Source organism: Schistocerca serialis, unplaced genomic scaffold (assembly GCF_023864345.2).
Source record: "Schistocerca serialis cubense isolate TAMUIC-IGC-003099 unplaced genomic scaffold, iqSchSeri2.2 HiC_scaffold_262, whole genome shotgun sequence".
In the NCBI taxonomy this organism is placed as follows: Eukaryota; Metazoa; Arthropoda; class Insecta; order Orthoptera; family Acrididae; genus Schistocerca; species Schistocerca serialis.
The window spans coordinates 20,744-44,654 of record NW_026047830.1 but is presented as its reverse complement, the minus strand read 5'-3'; the positions used below and the strand labels follow the sequence as shown (position 1 = coordinate 44,654).

The 23,911-nt window shown below is 50.7% G+C and overlaps 30 non-coding genes across 30 annotated transcripts; all 30 read left to right on the top strand.

Moving 5' to 3' along the window:
* Positions 1 to 1,034: 1,034 nt before the first annotated feature.
* On the top strand, positions 1,035 to 1,107 carry Trnaa-ugc (transfer RNA alanine (anticodon UGC)). The gene has a single exon. It is a non-coding gene; the product is annotated as a tRNA-Ala (tRNA).
* Positions 1,108 to 1,522: 415 nt separating this feature from the next.
* Positions 1,523 to 1,595, top strand: Trnaa-agc (transfer RNA alanine (anticodon AGC)). Its single transcript has one exon. It is a non-coding gene; the product is annotated as a tRNA-Ala (tRNA).
* A 1,001-nt stretch (positions 1,596 to 2,596) lies between these two features.
* Trnaa-ugc (transfer RNA alanine (anticodon UGC)) lies at positions 2,597 to 2,669 on the top strand. Its single transcript has one exon. It is a non-coding gene; the product is annotated as a tRNA-Ala (tRNA).
* A 416-nt stretch (positions 2,670 to 3,085) lies between these two features.
* On the top strand, positions 3,086 to 3,158 carry Trnaa-agc (transfer RNA alanine (anticodon AGC)). Its single transcript has one exon. It is a non-coding gene; the product is annotated as a tRNA-Ala (tRNA).
* A 1,002-nt stretch (positions 3,159 to 4,160) lies between these two features.
* Positions 4,161 to 4,233, top strand: Trnaa-ugc (transfer RNA alanine (anticodon UGC)). Its single transcript has one exon. It is a non-coding gene; the product is annotated as a tRNA-Ala (tRNA).
* A 416-nt stretch (positions 4,234 to 4,649) lies between these two features.
* Trnaa-agc (transfer RNA alanine (anticodon AGC)) lies at positions 4,650 to 4,722 on the top strand. The gene has a single exon. It is a non-coding gene; the product is annotated as a tRNA-Ala (tRNA).
* Positions 4,723 to 5,724: 1,002 nt separating this feature from the next.
* On the top strand, positions 5,725 to 5,797 carry Trnaa-ugc (transfer RNA alanine (anticodon UGC)). The gene has a single exon. It is a non-coding gene; the product is annotated as a tRNA-Ala (tRNA).
* Positions 5,798 to 6,213: 416 nt separating this feature from the next.
* Trnaa-agc (transfer RNA alanine (anticodon AGC)) lies at positions 6,214 to 6,286 on the top strand. Its single transcript has one exon. It is a non-coding gene; the product is annotated as a tRNA-Ala (tRNA).
* A 1,002-nt stretch (positions 6,287 to 7,288) lies between these two features.
* Trnaa-ugc (transfer RNA alanine (anticodon UGC)) lies at positions 7,289 to 7,361 on the top strand. The gene has a single exon. It is a non-coding gene; the product is annotated as a tRNA-Ala (tRNA).
* Positions 7,362 to 7,777: 416 nt separating this feature from the next.
* Trnaa-agc (transfer RNA alanine (anticodon AGC)) lies at positions 7,778 to 7,850 on the top strand. The gene has a single exon. It is a non-coding gene; the product is annotated as a tRNA-Ala (tRNA).
* Positions 7,851 to 8,852: 1,002 nt separating this feature from the next.
* Positions 8,853 to 8,925, top strand: Trnaa-ugc (transfer RNA alanine (anticodon UGC)). Its single transcript has one exon. It is a non-coding gene; the product is annotated as a tRNA-Ala (tRNA).
* Positions 8,926 to 9,341: 416 nt separating this feature from the next.
* On the top strand, positions 9,342 to 9,414 carry Trnaa-agc (transfer RNA alanine (anticodon AGC)). Its single transcript has one exon. It is a non-coding gene; the product is annotated as a tRNA-Ala (tRNA).
* A 1,002-nt stretch (positions 9,415 to 10,416) lies between these two features.
* Trnaa-ugc (transfer RNA alanine (anticodon UGC)) lies at positions 10,417 to 10,489 on the top strand. The gene has a single exon. It is a non-coding gene; the product is annotated as a tRNA-Ala (tRNA).
* Positions 10,490 to 10,905: 416 nt separating this feature from the next.
* Trnaa-agc (transfer RNA alanine (anticodon AGC)) lies at positions 10,906 to 10,978 on the top strand. The gene has a single exon. It is a non-coding gene; the product is annotated as a tRNA-Ala (tRNA).
* A 1,002-nt stretch (positions 10,979 to 11,980) lies between these two features.
* Trnaa-ugc (transfer RNA alanine (anticodon UGC)) lies at positions 11,981 to 12,053 on the top strand. The gene has a single exon. It is a non-coding gene; the product is annotated as a tRNA-Ala (tRNA).
* A 416-nt stretch (positions 12,054 to 12,469) lies between these two features.
* Trnaa-agc (transfer RNA alanine (anticodon AGC)) lies at positions 12,470 to 12,542 on the top strand. The gene has a single exon. It is a non-coding gene; the product is annotated as a tRNA-Ala (tRNA).
* A 1,013-nt stretch (positions 12,543 to 13,555) lies between these two features.
* Positions 13,556 to 13,628, top strand: Trnaa-ugc (transfer RNA alanine (anticodon UGC)). The gene has a single exon. It is a non-coding gene; the product is annotated as a tRNA-Ala (tRNA).
* A 416-nt stretch (positions 13,629 to 14,044) lies between these two features.
* Positions 14,045 to 14,117, top strand: Trnaa-agc (transfer RNA alanine (anticodon AGC)). The gene has a single exon. It is a non-coding gene; the product is annotated as a tRNA-Ala (tRNA).
* A 1,013-nt stretch (positions 14,118 to 15,130) lies between these two features.
* Positions 15,131 to 15,203, top strand: Trnaa-ugc (transfer RNA alanine (anticodon UGC)). Its single transcript has one exon. It is a non-coding gene; the product is annotated as a tRNA-Ala (tRNA).
* A 416-nt stretch (positions 15,204 to 15,619) lies between these two features.
* On the top strand, positions 15,620 to 15,692 carry Trnaa-agc (transfer RNA alanine (anticodon AGC)). Its single transcript has one exon. It is a non-coding gene; the product is annotated as a tRNA-Ala (tRNA).
* A 1,013-nt stretch (positions 15,693 to 16,705) lies between these two features.
* On the top strand, positions 16,706 to 16,778 carry Trnaa-ugc (transfer RNA alanine (anticodon UGC)). Its single transcript has one exon. It is a non-coding gene; the product is annotated as a tRNA-Ala (tRNA).
* Positions 16,779 to 17,194: 416 nt separating this feature from the next.
* Positions 17,195 to 17,267, top strand: Trnaa-agc (transfer RNA alanine (anticodon AGC)). Its single transcript has one exon. It is a non-coding gene; the product is annotated as a tRNA-Ala (tRNA).
* A 1,013-nt stretch (positions 17,268 to 18,280) lies between these two features.
* On the top strand, positions 18,281 to 18,353 carry Trnaa-ugc (transfer RNA alanine (anticodon UGC)). Its single transcript has one exon. It is a non-coding gene; the product is annotated as a tRNA-Ala (tRNA).
* Positions 18,354 to 18,769: 416 nt separating this feature from the next.
* On the top strand, positions 18,770 to 18,842 carry Trnaa-agc (transfer RNA alanine (anticodon AGC)). Its single transcript has one exon. It is a non-coding gene; the product is annotated as a tRNA-Ala (tRNA).
* Positions 18,843 to 19,855: 1,013 nt separating this feature from the next.
* Trnaa-ugc (transfer RNA alanine (anticodon UGC)) lies at positions 19,856 to 19,928 on the top strand. The gene has a single exon. It is a non-coding gene; the product is annotated as a tRNA-Ala (tRNA).
* Positions 19,929 to 20,344: 416 nt separating this feature from the next.
* Trnaa-agc (transfer RNA alanine (anticodon AGC)) lies at positions 20,345 to 20,417 on the top strand. Its single transcript has one exon. It is a non-coding gene; the product is annotated as a tRNA-Ala (tRNA).
* Positions 20,418 to 21,430: 1,013 nt separating this feature from the next.
* On the top strand, positions 21,431 to 21,503 carry Trnaa-ugc (transfer RNA alanine (anticodon UGC)). Its single transcript has one exon. It is a non-coding gene; the product is annotated as a tRNA-Ala (tRNA).
* Positions 21,504 to 21,919: 416 nt separating this feature from the next.
* On the top strand, positions 21,920 to 21,992 carry Trnaa-agc (transfer RNA alanine (anticodon AGC)). The gene has a single exon. It is a non-coding gene; the product is annotated as a tRNA-Ala (tRNA).
* Positions 21,993 to 23,005: 1,013 nt separating this feature from the next.
* Trnaa-ugc (transfer RNA alanine (anticodon UGC)) lies at positions 23,006 to 23,078 on the top strand. Its single transcript has one exon. It is a non-coding gene; the product is annotated as a tRNA-Ala (tRNA).
* A 416-nt stretch (positions 23,079 to 23,494) lies between these two features.
* Trnaa-agc (transfer RNA alanine (anticodon AGC)) lies at positions 23,495 to 23,567 on the top strand. Its single transcript has one exon. It is a non-coding gene; the product is annotated as a tRNA-Ala (tRNA).
* Positions 23,568 to 23,911: the final 344 nt, after the last annotated feature.

Below are 23,911 nucleotides of genomic sequence, written 5' to 3'. Positions count from 1 at the left end.
GATCGATACCCAGCGCCTCCAGAATTTTTAACACACCAACATGCGCACACTGCCATGCAAGTGGAATAATTCACAGCCAGAAAATGTGTCAAGGCAGATACGAGCGAACGATTAGCAGCCACAATTGGCAAGCGTGCTGTAATGCGCAGGAAGTACCCTCCTCCCACCACTACACTTAATTTAGAAACAGTACACGTGTTCCCATAAGATTCTCAAACGTATGTCGGAAAGATCAGCCTTGCGCCGAATTCACAAAAATCCCACTGCACATTCCAATTCTTTACGTGCAGTCGGCTGCTACTGGTGTTGCTAGTTGTGACTGCTGATGACAGATGCCGTAGCAATCAATTCATGGAGTGAGTTGTATGTTTTGCGATACTCTGTCTCTGACAAGCAAGCAGAGGTGACATAGGCGCGAATACGGGAAGCTTGCAGCCCCTCGCTGCCTGCAGACACCGAGCAGCCACACTAGGTGGGCGGCCTAAGCCGTCGGCGAAATGTGCTCACTCGCTTGGGCGCGACGTCAAGCTCTAAATAAGGCTGTCACTAGCGTGAGCGTTGCGTGAGCGTCGTGTAAAGTCGGAAAAGTCGTCTGCATGGGTGAGTGCCATGTTTGGGGAGCGTTTCGTAGTTTGCGCAGTGCAATGGAGACGCGGAAACTTGTTGTGGCCCAGTCTTTTGCAGTTGGACGACAAGAGTGGTACACAGTAGTAAAGTGCGAGGCAGTGAGTTGGCATGAACAGTCGAGTGCACAATGGGGCTTCAGATGTGCTTGTTACCTCAGGTGCTGTGTGATTGTCGACATGGAGTGAAAACAGAGCAACTTGTGACTGCCCCTTCAATTGAAGACGTTAAAAACGGACGGAATTTGCAGTCGTAATACCAGAGCATCGAAACTACTTGGAACTCTTGTGTATATGAACGCGTCCGCGCCTTTGTACTCTGTTCCCTTCAGCCCTGCAAACCAACCAACCATCGTGTCCGTGCACATAAGAGTAGTAAAGAATGGAGAACAGCGCAGTTTGGTTGTGCTTGGGGGCGTAGCTCAGTTGGTAGAGCGTTCGCTTTGCATGTGAAAGGTCCCGGGTTCAAGCCCCGGCGCCTCCATGTTTTGTGGTCAGTTCGTGGCAAGTGTGGTCGCGGCGAGCCTAAAGGCACGCAAGATGTTGCAAAGCCAGCGTCACAGACTCGTATACTGACGTAAGGAGAGCAAGACGTAAATGTGAGGACCGGCTGTTGTCGAGGTGTCATCGAGTGCAAATCTGCCTTAGGTAAAACGGCCTAACCTCAGTGAAGTCTAGAGAGTGAACAACACTTTCGTCTACCTCAGAGCGTTGGCCGAACGCTATTTTCGACGTCGTGCGTGCCACTTTGATTTTGGCCGACTACGATTCGATACAGAATCCAGGAAACCTGAAAGACACCCTCACAGACACATTGAGAGTAGTGTTTGTCTGCGGAATAATTGGAGTGCAAGGGTCTGTGCAATTGATATGGCTGTATGTAGCGCAGTTCGTCAGCAGGGGGCGTAGCTCAGATGGTAGAGCGCTCGCTTAGCATGCGAGAGGTACTGGGATCGATACCCAGCGCCTCCAGAATTTTTAACACACCAACATGCGCACACTGCCATGCAAGTGGAATAATTCACAGCCAGAAAATGTGTCAAGGCAGATACGAGCGAACGATTAGCAGCCACAATTGGCAAGCGTGCTGTAATGCGCAGGAAGTACCCTCCTCCCACCACTACACTTAATTTAGAAACAGTACACGTGTTCCCATAAGATTCTCAAACGTATGTCGGAAAGATCAGCCTTGCGCCGAATTCACAAAAATCCCACTGCACATTCCAATTCTTTACGTGCAGTCGGCTGCTACTGGTGTTGCTAGTTGTGACTGCTGATGACAGATGCCGTAGCAATCAATTCATGGAGTGAGTTGTATGTTTTGCGATACTCTGTCTCTGACAAGCAAGCAGAGGTGACATAGGCGCGAATACGGGAAGCTTGCAGCCCCTCGCTGCCTGCAGACACCGAGCAGCCACACTAGGTGGGCGGCCTAAGCCGTCGGCGAAATGTGCTCACTCGCTTGGGCGCGACGTCAAGCTCTAAATAAGGCTGTCACTAGCGTGAGCGTCGTGTAAAGTCGGAAAAGTCGTCTGCATGGGTGAGTGCCATGTTTGGGGAGCGTTTCGTAGTTTGCGCAGTGCAATGGAGACGCGGAAACTTGTTGTGGCCCAGTCTTTTGCAGTTGGACGACAAGAGTGGTACACAGTAGTAAGTGCGAGGCAGTGAGTTGGCATGAACAGTCGAGTGCACAATGGGGCTTCAGATGTGCTTGTTACCTCAGGTGCTGTGTGATTGTCGACATGGAGTGAAAACAGAGCAACTTGTGACTGCCCCTTCAATTTAAGACGTTAAAAACGGACGGAATTTGCAGTCGTAATACCAGAGCATCGAAACTACTTGGAACTCTTGTGTATATGAACGCGTCCGCGCCTTTGTACTCTGTTCCCTTCAGCCCTGCAAACCAACCAACCATCGTGTCCGTGCACATAAGAGTAGTAAAGAATGGAGAACAGCGCAGTTTGGTTGTGCTTGGGGGCGTAGCTCAGTTGGTAGAGCGTTCGCTTTGCATGTGAAAGGTCCCGGGTTCAAGCCCCGGCGCCTCCATGTTTTGTGGTCAGTTCGTGGCAAGTGTTGGTCGCGGCGAGCCTAAAGGCACGCAAGATGTTGCAAAGCCAGCGTCACAGACTCGTATACTGACGTAAGGAGAGCAAGACGTAAATGTGAGGACCGGCTGTTGTCGAGGTGTCATCGAGTGCAAATCTGCCTTAGGTAAAACGGCCTAACCTCAGTGAAGTCTAGAGAGTGAACAACACTTTCGTCTACCTCAGAGCGTTGGCCGAACGCTATTTTCGACGTCGTGCGTGCCACTTTGATTTTGGCCGACTACGATTCGATACAGAATCCAGGAAACCTGAAAGACACCCTCACAGACACATTGAGAGTAGTGTTTGTCTGCGGAATAATTGGAGTGCAAGGGTCTGTGCAATTGATATGGCTGTATGTAGCGCAGTTCGTCAGCAGGGGGCGTAGCTCAGATGGTAGAGCGCTCGCTTAGCATGCGAGAGGTACTGGGATCGATACCCAGCGCCTCCAGAATTTTTAACACACCAACATGCGCACACTGCCATGCAAGTGGAATAATTCACAGCCAGAAAATGTGTCAAGGCAGATACGAGCGAACGATTAGCAGCCACAATTGGCAAGCGTGCTGTAATGCGCAGGAAGTACCCTCCTCCCACCACTACACTTAATTTAGAAACAGTACACGTGTTCCCATAAGATTCTCAAACGTATGTCGGAAAGATCAGCCTTGCGCCGAATTCACAAAAATCCCACTGCACATTCCAATTCTTTACGTGCAGTCGGCTGCTACTGGTGTTGCTAGTTGTGACTGCTGATGACAGATGCCGTAGCAATCAATTCATGGAGTGAGTTGTATGTTTTGCGATACTCTGTCTCTGACAAGCAAGCAGAGGTGACATAGGCGCGAATACGGGAAGCTTGCAGCCCCTCGCTGCCTGCAGACACCGAGCAGCCACACTAGGTGGGCGGCCTAAGCCGTCGGCGAAATGTGCTCACTCGCTTGGGCGCGACGTCAAGCTCTAAATAAGGCTGTCACTAGCGTGAGCGTCGTGTAAAGTCGGAAAAGTCGTCTGCATGGGTGAGTGCCATGTTTGGGGAGCGTTTCGTAGTTTGCGCAGTGCAATGGAGACGCGGAAACTTGTTGTGGCCCAGTCTTTTGCAGTTGGACGACAAGAGTGGTACACAGTAGTAAAGTGCGAGGCAGTGAGTTGGCATGAACAGTCGAGTGCACAATGGGGCTTCAGATGTGCTTGTTACCTCAGGTGCTGTGTGATTGTCGACATGGAGTGAAAACAGAGCAACTTGTGACTGCCCCTTCAATTGAAGACGTTAAAAACGGACGGAATTTGCAGTCGTAATACCAGAGCATCGAAACTACTTGGAACTCTTGTGTATATGAACGCGTCCGCGCCTTTGTACTCTGTTCCCTTCAGCCCTGCAAACCAACCAACCATCGTGTCCGTGCACATAAGAGTAGTAAAGAATGGAGAACAGCGCAGTTTGGTTGTGCTTGGGGGCGTAGCTCAGTTGGTAGAGCGTTCGCTTTGCATGTGAAAGGTCCCGGGTTCAAGCCCCGGCGCCTCCATGTTTTGTGGTCAGTTCGTGGCAAGTGTTGGTCGCGGCGAGCCTAAAGGCACGCAAGATGTTGCAAAGCCAGCGTCACAGACTCGTATACTGACGTAAGGAGAGCAAGACGTAAATGTGAGGACCGGCTGTTGTCGAGGTGTCATCGAGTGCAAATCTGCCTTAGGTAAAACGGCCTAACCTCAGTGAAGTCTAGAGAGTGAACAACACTTTCGTCTACCTCAGAGCGTTGGCCGAACGCTATTTTCGACGTCGTGCGTGCCACTTTGATTTTGGCCGACTACGATTCGATACAGAATCCAGGAAACCTGAAAGACACCCTCACAGACACATTGAGAGTAGTGTTTGTCTGCGGAATAATTGGAGTGCAAGGGTCTGTGCAATTGATATGGCTGTATGTAGCGCAGTTCGTCAGCAGGGGGCGTAGCTCAGATGGTAGAGCGCTCGCTTAGCATGCGAGAGGTACTGGGATCGATACCCAGCGCCTCCAGAATTTTTAACACACCAACATGCGCACACTGCCATGCAAGTGGAATAATTCACAGCCAGAAAATGTGTCAAGGCAGATACGAGCGAACGATTAGCAGCCACAATTGGCAAGCGTGCTGTAATGCGCAGGAAGTACCCTCCTCCCACCACTACACTTAATTTAGAAACAGTACACGTGTTCCCATAAGATTCTCAAACGTATGTCGGAAAGATCAGCCTTGCGCCGAATTCACAAAAATCCCACTGCACATTCCAATTCTTTACGTGCAGTCGGCTGCTACTGGTGTTGCTAGTTGTGACTGCTGATGACAGATGCCGTAGCAATCAATTCATGGAGTGAGTTGTATGTTTTGCGATACTCTGTCTCTGACAAGCAAGCAGAGGTGACATAGGCGCGAATACGGGAAGCTTGCAGCCCCTCGCTGCCTGCAGACACCGAGCAGCCACACTAGGTGGGCGGCCTAAGCCGTCGGCGAAATGTGCTCACTCGCTTGGGCGCGACGTCAAGCTCTAAATAAGGCTGTCACTAGCGTGAGCGTCGTGTAAAGTCGGAAAAGTCGTCTGCATGGGTGAGTGCCATGTTTGGGGAGCGTTTCGTAGTTTGCGCAGTGCAATGGAGACGCGGAAACTTGTTGTGGCCCAGTCTTTTGCAGTTGGACGACAAGAGTGGTACACAGTAGTAAAGTGCGAGGCAGTGAGTTGGCATGAACAGTCGAGTGCACAATGGGGCTTCAGATGTGCTTGTTACCTCAGGTGCTGTGTGATTGTCGACATGGAGTGAAAACAGAGCAACTTGTGACTGCCCCTTCAATTTAAGACGTTAAAAACGGACGGAATTTGCAGTCGTAATACCAGAGCATCGAAACTACTTGGAACTCTTGTGTATATGAACGCGTCCGCGCCTTTGTACTCTGTTCCCTTCAGCCCTGCAAACCAACCAACCATCGTGTCCGTGCACATAAGAGTAGTAAAGAATGGAGAACAGCGCAGTTTGGTTGTGCTTGGGGGCGTAGCTCAGTTGGTAGAGCGTTCGCTTTGCATGTGAAAGGTCCCGGGTTCAAGCCCCGGCGCCTCCATGTTTTGTGGTCAGTTCGTGGCAAGTGTTGGTCGCGGCGAGCCTAAAGGCACGCAAGATGTTGCAAAGCCAGCGTCACAGACTCGTATACTGACGTAAGGAGAGCAAGACGTAAATGTGAGGACCGGCTGTTGTCGAGGTGTCATCGAGTGCAAATCTGCCTTAGGTAAAACGGCCTAACCTCAGTGAAGTCTAGAGAGTGAACAACACTTTCGTCTACCTCAGAGCGTTGGCCGAACGCTATTTTCGACGTCGTGCGTGCCACTTTGATTTTGGCCGACTACGATTCGATACAGAATCCAGGAAACCTGAAAGACACCCTCACAGACACATTGAGAGTAGTGTTTGTCTGCGGAATAATTGGAGTGCAAGGGTCTGTGCAATTGATATGGCTGTATGTAGCGCAGTTCGTCAGCAGGGGGCGTAGCTCAGATGGTAGAGCGCTCGCTTAGCATGCGAGAGGTACTGGGATCGATACCCAGCGCCTCCAGAATTTTTAACACACCAACATGCGCACACTGCCATGCAAGTGGAATAATTCACAGCCAGAAAATGTGTCAAGGCAGATACGAGCGAACGATTAGCAGCCACAATTGGCAAGCGTGCTGTAATGCGCAGGAAGTACCCTCCTCCCACCACTACACTTAATTTAGAAACAGTACACGTGTTCCCATAAGATTCTCAAACGTATGTCGGAAAGATCAGCCTTGCGCCGAATTCACAAAAATCCCACTGCACATTCCAATTCTTTACGTGCAGTCGGCTGCTACTGGTGTTGCTAGTTGTGACTGCTGATGACAGATGCCGTAGCAATCAATTCATGGAGTGAGTTGTATGTTTTGCGATACTCTGTCTCTGACAAGCAAGCAGAGGTGACATAGGCGCGAATACGGGAAGCTTGCAGCCCCTCGCTGCCTGCAGACACCGAGCAGCCACACTAGGTGGGCGGCCTAAGCCGTCGGCGAAATGTGCTCACTCGCTTGGGCGCGACGTCAAGCTCTAAATAAGGCTGTCACTAGCGTGAGCGTCGTGTAAAGTCGGAAAAGTCGTCTGCATGGGTGAGTGCCATGTTTGGGGAGCGTTTCGTAGTTTGCGCAGTGCAATGGAGACGCGGAAACTTGTTGTGGCCCAGTCTTTTGCAGTTGGACGACAAGAGTGGTACACAGTAGTAAAGTGCGAGGCAGTGAGTTGGCATGAACAGTCGAGTGCACAATGGGGCTTCAGATGTGCTTGTTACCTCAGGTGCTGTGTGATTGTCGACATGGAGTGAAAACAGAGCAACTTGTGACTGCCCCTTCAATTGAAGACGTTAAAAACGGACGGAATTTGCAGTCGTAATACCAGAGCATCGAAACTACTTGGAACTCTTGTGTATATGAACGCGTCCGCGCCTTTGTACTCTGTTCCCTTCAGCCCTGCAAACCAACCAACCATCGTGTCCGTGCACATAAGAGTAGTAAAGAATGGAGAACAGCGCAGTTTGGTTGTGCTTGGGGGCGTAGCTCAGTTGGTAGAGCGTTCGCTTTGCATGTGAAAGGTCCCGGGTTCAAGCCCCGGCGCCTCCATGTTTTGTGGTCAGTTCGTGGCAAGTGTTGGTCGCGGCGAGCCTAAAGGCACGCAAGATGTTGCAAAGCCAGCGTCACAGACTCGTATACTGACGTAAGGAGAGCAAGACGTAAATGTGAGGACCGGCTGTTGTCGAGGTGTCATCGAGTGCAAATCTGCCTTAGGTAAAACGGCCTAACCTCAGTGAAGTCTAGAGAGTGAACAACACTTTCGTCTACCTCAGAGCGTTGGCCGAACGCTATTTTCGACGTCGTGCGTGCCACTTTGATTTTGGCCGACTACGATTCGATACAGAATCCAGGAAACCTGAAAGACACCCTCACAGACACATTGAGAGTAGTGTTTGTCTGCGGAATAATTGGAGTGCAAGGGTCTGTGCAATTGATATGGCTGTATGTAGCGCAGTTCGTCAGCAGGGGGCGTAGCTCAGATGGTAGAGCGCTCGCTTAGCATGCGAGAGGTACTGGGATCGATACCCAGCGCCTCCAGAATTTTTAACACACCAACATGCGCACACTGCCATGCAAGTGGAATAATTCACAGCCAGAAAATGTGTCAAGGCAGATACGAGCGAACGATTAGCAGCCACAATTGGCAAGCGTGCTGTAATGCGCAGGAAGTACCCTCCTCCCACCACTACACTTAATTTAGAAACAGTACACGTGTTCCCATAAGATTCTCAAACGTATGTCGGAAAGATCAGCCTTGCGCCGAATTCACAAAAATCCCACTGCACATTCCAATTCTTTACGTGCAGTCGGCTGCTACTGGTGTTGCTAGTTGTGACTGCTGATGACAGATGCCGTAGCAATCAATTCATGGAGTGAGTTGTATGTTTTGCGATACTCTGTCTCTGACAAGCAAGCAGAGGTGACATAGGCGCGAATACGGGAAGCTTGCAGCCCCTCGCTGCCTGCAGACACCGAGCAGCCACACTAGGTGGGCGGCCTAAGCCGTCGGCGAAATGTGCTCACTCGCTTGGGCGCGACGTCAAGCTCTAAATAAGGCTGTCACTAGCGTGAGCGTCGTGTAAAGTCGGAAAAGTCGTCTGCATGGGTGAGTGCCATGTTTGGGGAGCGTTTCGTAGTTTGCGCAGTGCAATGGAGACGCGGAAACTTGTTGTGGCCCAGTCTTTTGCAGTTGGACGACAAGAGTGGTACACAGTAGTAAAGTGCGAGGCAGTGAGTTGGCATGAACAGTCGAGTGCACAATGGGGCTTCAGATGTGCTTGTTACCTCAGGTGCTGTGTGATTGTCGACATGGAGTGAAAACAGAGCAACTTGTGACTGCCCCTTCAATTTAAGACGTTAAAAACGGACGGAATTTGCAGTCGTAATACCAGAGCATCGAAACTACTTGGAACTCTTGTGTATATGAACGCGTCCGCGCCTTTGTACTCTGTTCCCTTCAGCCCTGCAAACCAACCAACCATCGTGTCCGTGCACATAAGAGTAGTAAAGAATGGAGAACAGCGCAGTTTGGTTGTGCTTGGGGGCGTAGCTCAGTTGGTAGAGCGTTCGCTTTGCATGTGAAAGGTCCCAGGTTCAAGCCCCGGCGCCTCCATGTTTTGTGGTCAGTTCGTGGCAAGTGTTGGTCGCGGCGAGCCTAAAGGCACGCAAGATGTTGCAAAGCCAGCGTCACAGACTCGTATACTGACGTAAGGAGAGCAAGACGTAAATGTGAGGACCGGCTGTTGTCGAGGTGTCATCGAGTGCAAATCTGCCTTAGGTAAAACGGCCTAACCTCAGTGAAGTCTAGAGAGTGAACAACACTTTCGTCTACCTCAGAGCGTTGGCCGAACGCTATTTTCGACGTCGTGCGTGCCACTTTGATTTTGGCCGACTACGATTCGATACAGAATCCAGGAAACCTGAAAGACACCCTCACAGACACATTGAGAGTAGTGTTTGTCTGCGGAATAATTGGAGTGCAAGGGTCTGTGCAATTGATATGGCTGTATGTAGCGCAGTTCGTCAGCAGGGGGCGTAGCTCAGATGGTAGAGCGCTCGCTTAGCATGCGAGAGGTACTGGGATCGATACCCAGCGCCTCCAGAATTTTTAACACACCAACATGCGCACACTGCCATGCAAGTGGAATAATTCACAGCCAGAAAATGTGTCAAGGCAGATACGAGCGAACGATTAGCAGCCACAATTGGCAAGCGTGCTGTAATGCGCAGGAAGTACCCTCCTCCCACCACTACACTTAATTTAGAAACAGTACACGTGTTCCCATAAGATTCTCAAACGTATGTCGGAAAGATCAGCCTTGCGCCGAATTCACAAAAATCCCACTGCACATTCCAATTCTTTACGTGCAGTCGGCTGCTACTGGTGTTGCTAGTTGTGACTGCTGATGACAGATGCCGTAGCAATCAATTCATGGAGTGAGTTGTATGTTTTGCGATACTCTGTCTCTGACAAGCAAGCAGAGGTGACATAGGCGCGAATACGGGAAGCTTGCAGCCCCTCGCTGCCTGCAGACACCGAGCAGCCACACTAGGTGGGCGGCCTAAGCCGTCGGCGAAATGTGCTCACTCGCTTGGGCGCGACGTCAAGCTCTAAATAAGGCTGTCACTAGCGTGAGCGTCGTGTAAAGTCGGAAAAGTCGTCTGCATGGGTGAGTGCCATGTTTGGGGAGCGTTTCGTAGTTTGCGCAGTGCAATGGAGACGCGGAAACTTGTTGTGGCCCAGTCTTTTGCAGTTGGACGACAAGAGTGGTACACAGTAGTAAAGTGCGAGGCAGTGAGTTGGCATGAACAGTCGAGTGCACAATGGGGCTTCAGATGTGCTTGTTACCTCAGGTGCTGTGTGATTGTCGACATGGAGTGAAAACAGAGCAACTTGTGACTGCCCCTTCAATTTAAGACGTTAAAAACGGACGGAATTTGCAGTCGTAATACCAGAGCATCGAAACTACTTGGAACTCTTGTGTATATGAACGCGTCCGCGCCTTTGTACTCTGTTCCCTTCAGCCCTGCAAACCAACCAACCATCGTGTCCGTGCACATAAGAGTAGTAAAGAATGGAGAACAGCGCAGTTTGGTTGTGCTTGGGGGCGTAGCTCAGTTGGTAGAGCGTTCGCTTTGCATGTGAAAGGTCCCAGGTTCAAGCCCCGGCGCCTCCATGTTTTGTGGTCAGTTCGTGGCAAGTGTTGGTCGCGGCGAGCCTAAAGGCACGCAAGATGTTGCAAAGCCAGCGTCACAGACTCGTATACTGACGTAAGGAGAGCAAGACGTAAATGTGAGGACCGGCTGTTGTCGAGGTGTCATCGAGTGCAAATCTGCCTTAGGTAAAACGGCCTAACCTCAGTGAAGTCTAGAGAGTGAACAACACTTTCGTCTACCTCAGAGCGTTGGCCGAACGCTATTTTCGACGTCGTGCGTGCCACTTTGATTTTGGCCGACTACGATTCGATACAGAATCCAGGAAACCTGAAAGACACCCTCACAGACACATTGAGAGTAGTGTTTGTCTGCGGAATAATTGGAGTGCAAGGGTCTGTGCAATTGATATGGCTGTATGTAGCGCAGTTCGTCAGCAGGGGGCGTAGCTCAGATGGTAGAGCGCTCGCTTAGCATGCGAGAGGTACTGGGATCGATACCCAGCGCCTCCAGAATTTTTAACACACCAACATGCGCACACTGCCATGCAAGTGGAATAATTCACAGCCAGAAAATGTGTCAAGGCAGATACGAGCGAACGATTAGCAGCCACAATTGGCAAGCGTGCTGTAATGCGCAGGAAGTACCCTCCTCCCACCACTACACTTAATTTAGAAACAGTACACGTGTTCCCATAAGATTCTCAAACGTATGTCGGAAAGATCAGCCTTGCGCCGAATTCACAAAAATCCCACTGCACATTCCAATTCTTTACGTGCAGTCGGCTGCTACTGGTGTTGCTAGTTGTGACTGCTGATGACAGATGCCGTAGCAATCAATTCATGGAGTGAGTTGTATGTTTTGCGATACTCTGTCTCTGACAAGCAAGCAGAGGTGACATAGGCGCGAATACGGGAAGCTTGCAGCCCCTCGCTGCCTGCAGACACCGAGCAGCCACACTAGGTGGGCGGCCTAAGCCGTCGGCGAAATGTGCTCACTCGCTTGGGCGCGACGTCAAGCTCTAAATAAGGCTGTCACTAGCGTGAGCGTCGTGTAAAGTCGGAAAAGTCGTCTGCATGGGTGAGTGCCATGTTTGGGGAGCGTTTCGTAGTTTGCGCAGTGCAATGGAGACGCGGAAACTTGTTGTGGCCCAGTCTTTTGCAGTTGGACGACAAGAGTGGTACACAGTAGTAAAGTGCGAGGCAGTGAGTTGGCATGAACAGTCGAGTGCACAATGGGGCTTCAGATGTGCTTGTTACCTCAGGTGCTGTGTGATTGTCGACATGGAGTGAAAACAGAGCAACTTGTGACTGCCCCTTCAATTTAAGACGTTAAAAACGGACGGAATTTGCAGTCGTAATACCAGAGCATCGAAACTACTTGGAACTCTTGTGTATATGAACGCGTCCGCGCCTTTGTACTCTGTTCCCTTCAGCCCTGCAAACCAACCAACCATCGTGTCCGTGCACATAAGAGTAGTAAAGAATGGAGAACAGCGCAGTTTGGTTGTGCTTGGGGGCGTAGCTCAGTTGGTAGAGCGTTCGCTTTGCATGTGAAAGGTCCCAGGTTCAAGCCCCGGCGCCTCCATGTTTTGTGGTCAGTTCGTGGCAAGTGTTGGTCGCGGCGAGCCTAAAGGCACGCAAGATGTTGCAAAGCCAGCGTCACAGACTCGTATACTGACGTAAGGAGAGCAAGACGTAAATGTGAGGACCGGCTGTTGTCGAGGTGTCATCGAGTGCAAATCTGCCTTAGGTAAAACGGCCTAACCTCAGTGAAGTCTAGAGAGTGAACAACACTTTCGTCTACCTCAGAGCGTTGGCCGAACGCTATTTTCGACGTCGTGCGTGCCACTTTGATTTTGGCCGACTACGATTCGATACAGAATCCAGGAAACCTGAAAGACACCCTCACAGACACATTGAGAGTAGTGTTTGTCTGCGGAATAATTGGAGTGCAAGGGTCTGTGCAATTGATATGGCTGTATGTAGCGCAGTTCGTCAGCAGGGGGCGTAGCTCAGATGGTAGAGCGCTCGCTTAGCATGCGAGAGGTACTGGGATCGATACCCAGCGCCTCCAGAATTTTTAACACACCAACATGCGCACACTGCCATGCAAGTGGAATAATTCACAGCCAGAAAATGTGTCAAGGCAGATACGAGCGAACGATTAGCAGCCACAATTGGCAAGCGTGCTGTAATGCGCAGGAAGTACCCTCCTCCCACCACTACACTTAATTTAGAAACAGTACACGTGTTCCCATAAGATTCTCAAACGTATGTCGGAAAGATCAGCCTTGCGCCGAATTCACAAAAATCCCACTGCACATTCCAATTCTTTACGTGCAGTCGGCTGCTACTGGTGTTGCTAGTTGTGACTGCTGATGACAGATGCCGTAGCAATCAATTCATGGAGTGAGTTGTATGTTTTGCGATACTCTGTCTCTGACAAGCAAGCAGAGGTGACATAGGCGCGAATACGGGAAGCTTGCAGCCCCTCGCTGCCTGCAGACACCGAGCAGCCACACTAGGTGGGCGGCCTAAGCCGTCGGCGAAATGTGCTCACTCGCTTGGGCGCGACGTCAAGCTCTAAATAAGGCTGTCACTAGCGTGAGCGTTGCGTGAGCGTCGTGTAAAGTCGGAAAAGTCGTCTGCATGGGTGAGTGCCATGTTTGGGGAGCGTTTCGTAGTTTGCGCAGTGCAATGGAGACGCGGAAACTTGTTGTGGCCCAGTCTTTTGCAGTTGGACGACAAGAGTGGTACACAGTAGTAAAGTGCGAGGCAGTGAGTTGGCATGAACAGTCGAGTGCACAATGGGGCTTCAGATGTGCTTGTTACCTCAGGTGCTGTGTGATTGTCGACATGGAGTGAAAACAGAGCAACTTGTGACTGCCCCTTCAGTTGAAGACGTTAAAAACGGACGGAATTTGCAGTCGTAATACCAGAGCATCGAAACTACTTGGAACTCTTGTGTATATGAACGCGTCCGCGCCTTTGTACTCTGTTCCCTTCAGCCCTGCAAACCAACCAACCATCGTGTCCGTGCACATAAGAGTAGTAAAGAATGGAGAACAGCGCAGTTTGGTTGTGCTTGGGGGCGTAGCTCAGTTGGTAGAGCGTTCGCTTTGCATGTGAAAGGTCCCGGGTTCAAGCCCCGGCGCCTCCATGTTTTGTGGTCAGTTCGTGGCAAGTGTTGGTCGCGGCGAGCCTAAAGGCACGCAAGATGTTGCAAAGCCAGCGTCACAGACTCGTATACTGACGTAAGGAGAGCAAGACGTAAATGTGAGGACCGGCTGTTGTCGAGGTGTCATCGAGTGCAAATCTGCCTTAGGTAAAACGGCCTAACCTCATTGAAGTCTAGAGAGTGAACAACACTTTCGTCTACCTCAGAGCGTTGGCCGAACGCTATTTTCGACGTCGTGCGTGCCACTTTGATTTTGGCCGACTACGATTCGATACAGAATCCAGGAAACCTGAAAGACACCCTCACAGACACATTGAGAGTAGTGTTTGTCTGCGGAATAATTGGAGTGCAAGGGTCTGTGCAATTGATATGGCTGTATGTAGCGCAGTTCGTCAGCAGGGGGCGTAGCTCAGATGGTAGAGCGCTCGCTTAGCATGCGAGAGGTACTGGGATCGATACCCAGCGCCTCCAGAATTTTTAACACACCAACATGCGCACACTGCCATGCAAGTGGAATAATTCACAGCCAGAAAATGTGTCAAGGCAGATACGAGCGAACGATTAGCAGCCACAATTGGCAAGCGTGCTGTAATGCGCAGGAAGTACCCTCCTCCCACCACTACACTTAATTTAGAAACAGTACACGTGTTCCCATAAGATTCTCAAACGTATGTCGGAAAGATCAGCCTTGCGCCGAATTCACAAAAATCCCACTGCACATTCCAATTCTTTACGTGCAGTCGGCTGCTACTGGTGTTGCTAGTTGTGACTGCTGATGACAGATGCCGTAGCAATCAATTCATGGAGTGAGTTGTATGTTTTGCGATACTCTGTCTCTGACAAGCAAGCAGAGGTGACATAGGCGCGAATACGGGAAGCTTGCAGCCCCTCGCTGCCTGCAGACACCGAGCAGCCACACTAGGTGGGCGGCCTAAGCCGTAGGCGAAATGTGCTCACTCGCTTGGGCGCGACGTCAAGCTCTAAATAAGGCTGTCACTAGCGTGAGCGTTGCGTGAGCGTCGTGTAAAGTCGGAAAAGTCGTCTGCATGGGTGAGTGCCATGTTTGGGGAGCGTTTCGTAGTTTGCGCAGTGCAATGGAGACGCGGAAACTTGTTGTGGCCCAGTCTTTTGCAGTTGGACGACAAGAGTGGTACACAGTAGTAAAGTGCGAGGCAGTGAGTTGGCATGAACAGTCGAGTGCACAATGGGGCTTCAGATGTGCTTGTTACCTCAGGTGCTGTGTGATTGTCGACATGGAGTGAAAACAGATCAACTTGTGACTGCCCCTTCAATTTAAGACGTTAAAAACGGACGGAATTTGCAGTCGTAATACCAGAGCATCGAAACTACTTGGAACTCTTGTGTATATGAACGCGTCCGCGCCTTTGTACTCTGTTCCCTTCAGCCCTGCAAACCAACCAACCATCGTGTCCGTGCACATAAGAGTAGTAAAGAATGGAGAACAGCGCAGTTTGGTTGTGCTTGGGGGCGTAGCTCAGTTGGTAGAGCGTTCGCTTTGCATGTGAAAGGTCCCGGGTTCAAGCCCCGGCGCCTCCATGTTTTGTGGTCAGTTCGTGGCAAGTGTTGGTCGCGGCGAGCCTAAAGGCACGCAAGATGTTGCAAAGCCAGCGTCACAGACTCGTATACTGACGTAAGGAGAGCAAGACGTAAATGTGAGGACCGGCTGTTGTCGAGGTGTCATCGAGTGAAAATCTGCCTTAGGTAAAACGGCCTAACCTCATTGAAGTCTAGAGAGTGAACAACACTTTCGTCTACCTCAGAGCGTTGGCCGAACGCTATTTTCGACGTCGTGCGTGCCACTTTGATTTTGGCCGACTACGATTCGATACAGAATCCAGGAAACCTGAAAGACACCCTCACAGACACATTGAGAGTAGTGTTTGTCTGCGGAATAATTGGAGTGCAAGGGTCTGTGCAATTGATATGGCTGTATGTAGCGCAGTTCGTCAGCAGGGGGCGTAGCTCAGATGGTAGAGCGCTCGCTTAGCATGCGAGAGGTACTGGGATCGATACCCAGCGCCTCCAGAATTTTTAACACACCAACATGCGCACACTGCCATGCAAGTGGAATAATTCACAGCCAGAAAATGTGTCAAGGCAGATACGAGCGAACGATTAGCAGCCACAATTGGCAAGCGTGCTGTAATGCGCAGGAAGTACCCTCCTCCCACCACTACACTTAATTTAGAAACAGTACACGTGTTCCCATAAGATTCTCAAACGTATGTCGGAAAGATCAGCCTTGCGCCGAATTCACAAAAATCCCACTGCACATTCCAATTCTTTACGTGCAGTCGGCTGCTACTGGTGTTGCTAGTTGTGACTGCTGATGACAGATGCCGTAGCAATCAATTCATGGAGTGAGTTGTATGTTTTGCGATACTCTGTCTCTGACAAGCAAGCAGAGGTGACATAGGCGCGAATACGGGAAGCTTGCAGCCCCTCGCTGCCTGCAGACACCGAGCAGCCACACTAGGTGGGCGGCCTAAGCCGTCGGCGAAATGTGCTCACTCGCTTGGGCGCGACGTCAAGCTCTAAATAAGGCTGTCACTAGCGTGAGCGTTGCGTGAGCGTCGTGTAAAGTCGGAAAAGTCGTCTGCATGGGTGAGTGCCATGTTTGGGGAGCGTTTCGTAGTTTGCGCAGTGCAATGGAGACGCGGAAACTTGTTGTGGCCCAGTCTTTTGCAGTTGGACGACAAGAGTGGTACACAGTAGTAAAGTGCGAGGCAGTGAGTTGGCATGAACAGTCGAGTGCACAATGGGGCTTCAGATGTGCTTGTTACCTCAGGTGCTGTGTGATTGTCGACATGGAGTGAAAACAGAGCAACTTGTGACTGCCCCTTCAATTTAAGACGTTAAAAACGGACGGAATTTGCAGTCGTAATACCAGAGCATCGAAACTACTTGGAACTCTTGTGTATATGAACGCGTCCGCGCCTTTGTACTCTGTTCCCTTCAGCCCTGCAAACCAACCAACCATCGTGTCCGTGCACATAAGAGTAGTAAAGAATGGAGAACAGCGCAGTTTGGTTGTGCTTGGGGGCGTAGCTCAGTTGGTAGAGCGTTCGCTTTGCATGTGAAAGGTCCCGGGTTCAAGCCCCGGCGCCTCCATGTTTTGTGGTCAGTTCGTGGCAAGTGTTGGTCGCGGCGAGCCTAAAGGCACGCAAGATGTTGCAAAGCCAGCGTCACAGACTCGTATACTGACGTAAGGAGAGCAAGACGTAAATGTGAGGACCGGCTGTTGTCGAGGTGTCATCGAGTGCAAATCTGCCTTAGGTAAAACGGCCTAACCTCATTGAAGTCTAGAGAGTGAACAACACTTTCGTCTACCTCAGAGCGTTGGCCGAACGCTATTTTCGACGTCGTGCGTGCCACTTTGATTTTGGCCGACTACGATTCGATACAGAATCCAGGAAACCTGAAAGACACCCTCACAGACACATTGAGAGTAGTGTTTGTCTGCGGAATAATTGGAGTGCAAGGGTCTGTGCAGTTGATATGGCTGTATGTAGCGCAGTTCGTCAGCAGGGGGCGTAGCTCAGATGGTAGAGCGCTCGCTTAGCATGCGAGAGGTACTGGGATCGATACCCAGCGCCTCCAGAATTTTTAACACACCAACATGCGCACACTGCCATGCAAGTGGAATAATTCACAGCCAGAAAATGTGTCAAGGCAGATACGAGCGAACGATTAGCAGCCACAATTGGCAAGCGTGCTGTAATGCGCAGGAAGTACCCTCCTCCCACCACTACACTTAATTTAGAAACAGTACACGTGTTCCCATAAGATTCTCAAACGTATGTCGGAAAGATCAGCCTTGCGCCGAATTCACAAAAATCCCACTGCACATTCCAATTCTTTACGTGCAGTCGGCTGCTACTGGTGTTGCTAGTTGTGACTGCTGATGACAGATGCCGTAGCAATCAATTCATGGAGTGAGTTGTATGTTTTGCGATACTCTGTCTCTGACAAGCAAGCAGAGGTGACATAGGCGCGAATACGGGAAGCTTGCAGCCCCTCGCTGCCTGCAGACACCGAGCAGCCACACTAGGTGGGCGGCCTAAGCCGTAGGCGAAATGTGCTCACTCGCTTGGGCGCGACGTCAAGCTCTAAATAAGGCTGTCACTAGCGTGAGCGTTGCGTGAGCGTCGTGTAAAGTCGGAAAAGTCGTCTGCATGGGTGAGTGCCATGTTTGGGGAGCGTTTCGTAGTTTGCGCAGTGCAATGGAGACGCGGAAACTTGTTGTGGCCCAGTCTTTTGCAGTTGGACGACAAGAGTGGTACACAGTAGTAAAGTGCGAGGCAGTGAGTTGGCATGAACAGTCGAGTGCACAATGGGGCTTCAGATGTGCTTGTTACCTCAGGTGCTGTGTGATTGTCGACATGGAGTGAAAACAGAGCAACTTGTGACTGCCCCTTCAATTTAAGACGTTAAAAACGGACGGAATTTGCAGTCGTAATACCAGAGCATCGAAACTACTTGGAACTCTTGTGTATATGAACGCGTCCGCGCCTTTGTACTCTGTTCCCTTCAGCCCTGCAAACCAACCAACCATCGTGTCCGTGCACATAAGAGTAGTAAAGAATGGAGAACAGCGCAGTTTGGTTGTGCTTGGGGGCGTAGCTCAGTTGGTAGAGCGTTCGCTTTGCATGTGAAAGGTCCCAGGTTCAAGCCCCGGCGCCTCCATGTTTTGTGGTCAGTTCGTGGCAAGTGTTGGTCGCGGCGAGCCTAAAGGCACGCAAGATGTTGCAAAGCCAGCGTCACAGACTCGTATACTGACGTAAGGAGAGCAAGACGTAAATGTGAGGACCGGCTGTTGTCGAGGTGTCATCGAGTGCAAATCTGCCTTAGGTAAAACGGCCTAACCTCAGTGAAGTCTAGAGAGTGAACAACACTTTCGTCTACCTCAGAGCGTTGGCCGAACGCTATTTTCGACGTCGTGCGTGCCACTTTGATTTTGGCCGACTACGATTCGATACAGAATCCAGGAAACCTGAAAGACACCCTCACAGACACATTGAGAGTAGTGTTTGTCTGCGGAATAATTGGAGTGCAAGGGTCTGTGCAATTGATATGGCTGTATGTAGCGCAGTTCGTCAGCAGGGGGCGTAGCTCAGATGGTAGAGCGCTCGCTTAGCATGCGAGAGGTACTGGGATCGATACCCAGCGCCTCCAGAATTTTTAACACACCAACATGCGCACACTGCCATGCAAGTGGAATAATTCACAGCCAGAAAATGTGTCAAGGCAGATACGAGCGAACGATTAGCAGCCACAATTGGCAAGCGTGCTGTAATGCGCAGGAAGTACCCTCCTCCCACCACTACACTTAATTTAGAAACAGTACACGTGTTCCCATAAGATTCTCAAACGTATGTCGGAAAGATCAGCCTTGCGCCGAATTCACAAAAATCCCACTGCACATTCCAATTCTTTACGTGCAGTCGGCTGCTACTGGTGTTGCTAGTTGTGACTGCTGATGACAGATGCCGTAGCAATCAATTCATGGAGTGAGTTGTATGTTTTGCGATACTCTGTCTCTGACAAGCAAGCAGAGGTGACATAGGCGCGAATACGGGAAGCTTGCAGCCCCTCGCTGCCTGCAGACACCGAGCAGCCACACTAGGTGGGCGGCCTAAGCCGTCGGCGAAATGTGCTCACTCGCTTGGGCGCGACGTCAAGCTCTAAATAAGGCTGTCACTAGCGTGAGCGTTGCGTGAGCGTCGTGTAAAGTCGGAAAAGTCGTCTGCATGGGTGAGTGCCATGTTTGGGGAGCGTTTCGTAGTTTGCGCAGTGCAATGGAGACGCGGAAACTTGTTGTGGCCCAGTCTTTTGCAGTTGGACGACAAGAGTGGTACACAGTAGTAAAGTGCGAGGCAGTGAGTTGGCATGAACAGTCGAGTGCACAATGGGGCTTCAGATGTGCTTGTTACCTCAGGTGCTGTGTGATTGTCGACATGGAGTGAAAACAGAGCAACTTGTGACTGCCCCTTCAGTTGAAGACGTTAAAAACGGACGGAATTTGCAGTCGTAATACCAGAGCATCGAAACTACTTGGAACTCTTGTGTATATGAACGCGTCCGCGCCTTTGTACTCTGTTCCCTTCAGCCCTGCAAACCAACCAACCATCGTGTCCGTGCACATAAGAGTAGTAAAGAATGGAGAACAGCGCAGTTTGGTTGTGCTTGGGGGCGTAGCTCAGTTGGTAGAGCGTTCGCTTTGCATGTGAAAGGTCCCGGGTTCAAGCCCCGGCGCCTCCATGTTTTGTGGTCAGTTCGTGGCAAGTGTTGGTCGCGGCGAGCCTAAAGGCACGCAAGATGTTGCAAAGCCAGCGTCACAGACTCGTATACTGACGTAAGGAGAGCAAGACGTAAATGTGAGGACCGGCTGTTGTCGAGGTGTCATCGAGTGCAAATCTGCCTTAGGTAAAACGGCCTAACCTCATTGAAGTCTAGAGAGTGAACAACACTTTCGTCTACCTCAGAGCGTTGGCCGAACGCTATTTTCGACGTCGTGCGTGCCACTTTGATTTTGGCCGACTACGATTCGATACAGAATCCAGGAAACCTGAAAGACACCCTCACAGACACATTGAGAGTAGTGTTTGTCTGCGGAATAATTGGAGTGCAAGGGTCTGTGCAATTGATATGGCTGTATGTAGCGCAGTTCGTCAGCAGGGGGCGTAGCTCAGATGGTAGAGCGCTCGCTTAGCATGCGAGAGGTACTGGGATCGATACCCAGCGCCTCCAGAATTTTTAACACACCAACATGCGCACACTGCCATGCAAGTGGAATAATTCACAGCCAGAAAATGTGTCAAGGCAGATACGAGCGAACGATTAGCAGCCACAATTGGCAAGCGTGCTGTAATGCGCAGGAAGTACCCTCCTCCCACCACTACACTTAATTTAGAAACAGTACACGTGTTCCCATAAGATTCTCAAACGTATGTCGGAAAGATCAGCCTTGCGCCGAATTCACAAAAATCCCACTGCACATTCCAATTCTTTACGTGCAGTCGGCTGCTACTGGTGTTGCTAGTTGTGACTGCTGATGACAGATGCCGTAGCAATCAATTCATGGAGTGAGTTGTATGTTTTGCGATACTCTGTCTCTGACAAGCAAGCAGAGGTGACATAGGCGCGAATACGGGAAGCTTGCAGCCCCTCGCTGCCTGCAGACACCGAGCAGCCACACTAGGTGGGCGGCCTAAGCCGTAGGCGAAATGTGCTCACTCGCTTGGGCGCGACGTCAAGCTCTAAATAAGGCTGTCACTAGCGTGAGCGTTGCGTGAGCGTCGTGTAAAGTCGGAAAAGTCGTCTGCATGGGTGAGTGCCATGTTTGGGGAGCGTTTCGTAGTTTGCGCAGTGCAATGGAGACGCGGAAACTTGTTGTGGCCCAGTCTTTTGCAGTTGGACGACAAGAGTGGTACACAGTAGTAAAGTGCGAGGCAGTGAGTTGGCATGAACAGTCGAGTGCACAATGGGGCTTCAGATGTGCTTGTTACCTCAGGTGCTGTGTGATTGTCGACATGGAGTGAAAACAGATCAACTTGTGACTGCCCCTTCAATTTAAGACGTTAAAAACGGACGGAATTTGCAGTCGTAATACCAGAGCATCGAAACTACTTGGAACTCTTGTGTATATGAACGCGTCCGCGCCTTTGTACTCTGTTCCCTTCAGCCCTGCAAACCAACCAACCATCGTGTCCGTGCACATAAGAGTAGTAAAGAATGGAGAACAGCGCAGTTTGGTTGTGCTTGGGGGCGTAGCTCAGTTGGTAGAGCGTTCGCTTTGCATGTGAAAGGTCCCGGGTTCAAGCCCCGGCGCCTCCATGTTTTGTGGTCAGTTCGTGGCAAGTGTTGGTCGCGGCGAGCCTAAAGGCACGCAAGATGTTGCAAAGCCAGCGTCACAGACTCGTATACTGACGTAAGGAGAGCAAGACGTAAATGTGAGGACCGGCTGTTGTCGAGGTGTCATCGAGTGAAAATCTGCCTTAGGTAAAACGGCCTAACCTCATTGAAGTCTAGAGAGTGAACAACACTTTCGTCTACCTCAGAGCGTTGGCCGAACGCTATTTTCGACGTCGTGCGTGCCACTTTGATTTTGGCCGACTACGATTCGATACAGAATCCAGGAAACCTGAAAGACACCCTCACAGACACATTGAGAGTAGTGTTTGTCTGCGGAATAATTGGAGTGCAAGGGTCTGTGCAATTGATATGGCTGTATGTAGCGCAGTTCGTCAGCAGGGGGCGTAGCTCAGATGGTAGAGCGCTCGCTTAGCATGCGAGAGGTACTGGGATCGATACCCAGCGCCTCCAGAATTTTTAACACACCAACATGCGCACACTGCCATGCAAGTGGAATAATTCACAGCCAGAAAATGTGTCAAGGCAGATACGAGCGAACGATTAGCAGCCACAATTGGCAAGCGTGCTGTAATGCGCAGGAAGTACCCTCCTCCCACCACTACACTTAATTTAGAAACAGTACACGTGTTCCCATAAGATTCTCAAACGTATGTCGGAAAGATCAGCCTTGCGCCGAATTCACAAAAATCCCACTGCACATTCCAATTCTTTACGTGCAGTCGGCTGCTACTGGTGTTGCTAGTTGTGACTGCTGATGACAGATGCCGTAGCAATCAATTCATGGAGTGAGTTGTATGTTTTGCGATACTCTGTCTCTGACAAGCAAGCAGAGGTGACATAGGCGCGAATACGGGAAGCTTGCAGCCCCTCGCTGCCTGCAGACACCGAGCAGCCACACTAGGTGGGCGGCCTAAGCCGTCGGCGAAATGTGCTCACTCGCTTGGGCGCGACGTCAAGCTCTAAATAAGGCTGTCACTAGCGTGAGCGTTGCGTGAGCGTCGTGTAAAGTCGGAAAAGTCGTCTGCATGGGTGAGTGCCATGTTTGGGGAGCGTTTCGTAGTTTGCGCAGTGCAATGGAGACGCGGAAACTTGTTGTGGCCCAGTCTTTTGCAGTTGGACGACAAGAGTGGTACACAGTAGTAAAGTGCGAGGCAGTGAGTTGGCATGAACAGTCGAGTGCACAATGGGGCTTCAGATGTGCTTGTTACCTCAGGTGCTGTGTGATTGTCGACATGGAGTGAAAACAGAGCAACTTGTGACTGCCCCTTCAATTTAAGACGTTAAAAACGGACGGAATTTGCAGTCGTAATACCAGAGCATCGAAACTACTTGGAACTCTTGTGTATATGAACGCGTCCGCGCCTTTGTACTCTGTTCCCTTCAGCCCTGCAAACCAACCAACCATCGTGTCCGTGCACATAAGAGTAGTAAAGAATGGAGAACAGCGCAGTTTGGTTGTGCTTGGGGGCGTAGCTCAGTTGGTAGAGCGTTCGCTTTGCATGTGAAAGGTCCCGGGTTCAAGCCCCGGCGCCTCCATGTTTTGTGGTCAGTTCGTGGCAAGTGTTGGTCGCGGCGAGCCTAAAGGCACGCAAGATGTTGCAAAGCCAGCGTCACAGACTCGTATACTGACGTAAGGAGAGCAAGACGTAAATGTGAGGACCGGCTGTTGTCGAGGTGTCATCGAGTGCAAATCTGCCTTAGGTAAAACGGCCTAACCTCATTGAAGTCTAGAGAGTGAACAACACTTTCGTCTACCTCAGAGCGTTGGCCGAACGCTATTTTCGACGTCGTGCGTGCCCCTTTGATTTTGGCCGACTACGATTCGATACAGAATCCAGGAAACCTGAAAGACACCCTCACAGACACATTGAGAGTAGTGTTTGTCTGCGGAATAATTGGAGTGCAAGGGTCTGTGCAATTGATATGGCTGTATGTAGCGCAGTTCGTCAGCAGGGGGCGTAGCTCAGATGGTAGAGCGCTCGCTTAGCATGCGAGAGGTACTGGGATCGATACCCAGCGCCTCCAGAATTTTTAACACACCAACATGCGCACACTGCCATGCAAGTGGAATAATTCACAGCCAGAAAATGTGTCAAGGCAGATACGAGCGAACGATTAGCAGCCACAATTGGCAAGCGTGCTGTAATGCGCAGGAAGTACCCTCCTCCCACCACTACACTTAATTTAGAAACAGTACACGTGTTCCCATAAGATTCTCAAACGTATGTCGGAAAGATCAGCCTTGCGCCGAATTCACAAAAATCCCACTGCACATTCCAATTCTTTACGTGCAGTCGGCTGCTACTGGTGTTGCTAGTTGTGACTGCTGATGACAGATGCCGTAGCAATCAATTCATGGAGTGAGTTGT